Below are 3797 nucleotides of genomic sequence, written 5' to 3' on the forward strand. Positions count from 1 at the left end.
CCCCCCACCAGTCTGTTCAGGGTCTGGTCAGCGGTCACTCCTTCGAGTTGTCTTGTCGCCCGTGCTCTGGGTCGGGGGCCAGGTGTGCGTTCTGCCTGGCTGGGCACTGGTGCCAGGTGGTCCTGCGTCTTCCCAGCCTCGGAGACCACGTGAGCCGCTGCTGCTGTCCAGTGCCGTCCCGTCAGGGGACATGTGTCTGGAGACCGCCGTCTGGCACACAGCCCACACACCGCTGCGGCCGGCCTTCCCAGGGGAGGCTCTGCAGGCCACCCACGGTCCCGCTCACCACCAGGGACACAGCACATCGGCCAGGCTGGAGGCGGGTGCCTGCCCAGCTCAGTGCCTGCTACCCCTTCACGCCTGTCTCTGCCCGGCATCCATGGCGGCTCCCTCGAGCTCTGCCCTGGGGGAGGGAAAGAGGCTGCTGGGTTGGCCCTTGGCTGGACTCGCAGGTTCTGGGGGGGTTTCTTCCATCCGCATACCCGGGGGGCTGGGGGCTCCCCGGTCCCTCCAGGCTCCTCCTCCTCTGAGAACCGGGTTTCTAGGACAAGGAGGAATGCCCGTGAGCAGTCGAGACCACCTTTTACCTCGATTGCCCCTGGATTGGGCTTTCTGCAGGAAGACATCATAGTTAGCCAGGCCATGAGCAGAACCAGGAAGTGGGGTCCCCCAGGAGTGTGTTTCATGTACACTCAGCTGTTACTGGGGGTGACCATGGAGGCCTCCACAAATGAAGAAGTGCACAGTCAGGGCACTGCCACGACCTGGGGTGGGACCAGGGCCTCGGGCCGGCTGGGCTGGGGCACCCTGCCCCGCCCGCTCTCCCCACGGGCACTGGGCGGCGGCAGGAGCCGTGCTTCAGTCGAGGGCCGTCCAGGCATTTTGGATGGGTAGAGCTAGCCAGGAGGACGTGGCTTCTGGAAGGTTTGGGAAACTCTGCCCTGGCCTGCCGTCCCTGGAAAGCCAGGGTGGGGGCTCGTGGGGCCTCTGGAAGCTACCCAGGCCCTGGTCATGCTCAGGCCTGTGGCTTGTCCACCCCCATGTGCCACACCCCAAGCAGCCCCCGAGCCCTGCAGGTGTCCTCACGCCACGTGCCAGACATTCAGCTCAGGGATTTCACAGCGAAGGGCTCACTCGGGACACCGAGCACTGTGATGCAGGTGGACGCCGACCCAGACTCAAGCTGGGCACTACAGGTTTCCGCTCAGACCCCGAGCCTGTGGGTGTTTGCTCCTCCCCTGAGATGCGAGGTGCCCATCCCACAGCCGCCCGCCAATATTCCAGGCCCTGCCCCCACGGTCCTGCCTCCTGGCACCTCCTCACGGCGAGGGTGCATGCACGGCGCTCTGGACACTGGGACAGTGGCCCTGTCACAGCCCCGAGTCTTGCCGCCCCCAGGTGGTCTTACTCTTGTGATGGCTGCAGCCGCCTAGTCCAGGTGTTCGGGCCCTGGGCGAGGCCTTGGGGGGGCTGGGGCACCAGACGGACAGGAGGGCTGCCACACATGTCCTCCTGGCCTCCCCAGGTACATCCAGACGCTGAAGGAGCACAGGCCCCGGATGGTGTGGGACAGCCAGGCAGCAGAGCACTTCTTCGAATACAAGAAGTGAGTGTGAGCTGGGCCTGGGCAGACGGGGCGCGGGAGCTGCGCTGAGGCTGGCCACAAGCTCGACCCCTGCCCTGGGGGCTGACCTGGCTGAGGAGCTGGTTGTGGAGGGCTTCTGCCAGCCAGACCCGACACCCAGCGGGGAGCAGGAGGGCCCACACTCCGTCCTGTGGGAGGGCTGGGGGCACCCAAAGCAGGAGGCAGATGGTTCCGTCTTTTGCAGAAGCCGCCGGGGGAGACATGTCATGTTCTACCCGACTCTGAAGGTACGTGGGCCCAGCAGGCACGGCCCTCTCGATGACCCTTGTCCTCAGCGAGGCCGAGGTGGGGAGAGGGAGGCAGTGCCGGGTGAGCTGCTCCACCCCAGGGAGGAGGGGCTCAGACCTGGGCACGCTCTCAGGTCAGGAGGGCCGCCGAGGGCTGCGATGGGGACGCGAGGCAGAGGCGGACTGACACCCCTGTCTGCCACAGTCCCTGCAGGTGCGGCTGGAGCTGGCCCGGGAGCTGGGCGTCGGGCTGTCCATCTGGGAGCTGGGCCAGGGCCTGGACTACTTCTACGACCTGCTGTAGGCCCGCCGCAGCCCAGTGCTCTTCTCAGCGGCATGCAAAATACAGACTCTTTTTTTTGTCTTCCTGGCCAGTGTTTGCTGTGGGCCCTGGGGGCAAAGGGGCCAGGCTCCCCAGAAACAGGCCCCTCCCACCCAGCCTCGTGGGCAGGGTTGGGGAGGACCCACAGTCCCCGCCCCTTGGTGGCCAGGAGTGCACACGCTCCGTGGCTTGTGCTTCATGTGGGTCTGGGAGATCTGGGACAACGTGCTTGCTCACGCTGGCCCCTGGCAGGGCAGCTCTGCCTGGTGTCTGTCACCCCAGCCTCTCGGCGCCCAGGCTGGCTCACCCACTTTCCTCCCCAGAGGCCGTAGCCCGAGCTCCGTGGCGTCCCTGAGCGCTGGGAGTCCCGGGGCCAGGGCGGGTGTCTGTCCTTGGTCAGGGCCTGGCTGTGAGCAGACGGTCAGCTTCAGGGCCCAGGCAGAATCTGGCCCCGCTGGGGGTGGCTTTGGCCCCCACTTCTGCTCAGGTGGTGGGTCAGGCCCTGCAGAGCACCCCATCTAGGCCTGCCCTCGGGTCATTGGGAACAGCTCATCCTGGAAAATGGACCCAGCCCCCCAGACCCAGGGTGGGGTAGGGCCGTCCCGGGCATGCACGGGTGCCCATCTGCACCTGGGTTGGCGGGTGGGGACGCTGACCAGCACACGGGGCCACAGCGGGGCTCCCTGAGTTCCTCAGTTCCACGGTTCCCAACTTCAGGCCCCAAGGGAAGAGGAGGGTGGAGGCCACCACTTCAGGGGCGGGGCACTGGGTTCTGGTGTCGGCGGTCTATGCCGAACTGGGGGCCCACAGTGCAATTGGAGTGTAGGTGGATGGGCAGCCAATGGGGCACTGGGTATGCGTGGGGGCTCCTCAGCTTAGGGTTTGGAAGACGTGGGGGTCCAGTTAAGGAGGTGGGGAATTGGGAGGGGGGTCCTAGGGCTGAACCCTGTGAGTCAGGGCTGGATACAGACAGTGCCTGGAGTCTGAGAGGCCTTGTACAAGGCTGAGAGCCAAGGGCCCACATCTGCAAGCCCTCACATGGGATGCTTGGGGACAACTGGGCAAGGGGGAGGTCACGCCTTCCATCACACGAGGATGGAGAAATGCTGACGGGGACCTGGGCACAGACCAGAGGGCAGAGTGCGCCGGTGGGGTTAGACGGGGCCGCTCACTTGCTGCTGCTGTGTAAGCAGCAGTTTGGTTTTGTGTCAGCCTCGTGTCCCAAGACCCCCTGTCTCTGCATATTAGCTCTGGTGGCAGATTCACGTTGCAGTGGCCTCCATGGAGCCTGGACAGGCAGTGTTGGGGGGAATCGGGGAGCAGCCAGGCACCCTGGCGGTCTAGGTTGTGTCCGTGGCTGTAGTCAGTGCTTGGCAAGTGTCACCAGGTGGGTCTGCCACACAAGAACAATGACAGCAGAGCCAGCCGAAATGGGGAAACCGAGGTTACAGAGTGGAGTGCTGGGGGTCAGCTCGGAATGCTCCTAAGATGGGCCTGTCCTCAACTTAAACCCCAGACCATGACCCTCACTCCCCATCAGTGTTTGCAGGAGGCTCCGCCCCTGCCTGATATTCGAGATGCAGCTAGACCACTGCCCTGGTTC

The 3797-nt window shown here is 65.1% G+C and overlaps 1 long non-coding RNA gene across 1 annotated transcript; it reads left to right on the plus strand.

The window, feature by feature from the left end:
* Positions 1–1317: 1317 nt before the first annotated feature.
* LOC105310622 lies at positions 1318–2236 on the plus strand. Its single transcript, XR_897528.2, has 3 exons — positions 1318–1606; positions 1830–1872; positions 2078–2236. It is a non-coding gene; the product is annotated as an uncharacterized LOC105310622 (long non-coding RNA).
* The last annotated feature ends 1561 nt before the right edge of the window (positions 2237–3797 follow it).

Source organism: Pteropus vampyrus, unplaced genomic scaffold, assembly GCF_000151845.1.
Source record: "Pteropus vampyrus isolate Shadow unplaced genomic scaffold, Pvam_2.0 Scaffold7512, whole genome shotgun sequence".
In the NCBI taxonomy this organism is placed as follows: Eukaryota; Metazoa; Chordata; class Mammalia; order Chiroptera; family Pteropodidae; genus Pteropus; species Pteropus vampyrus.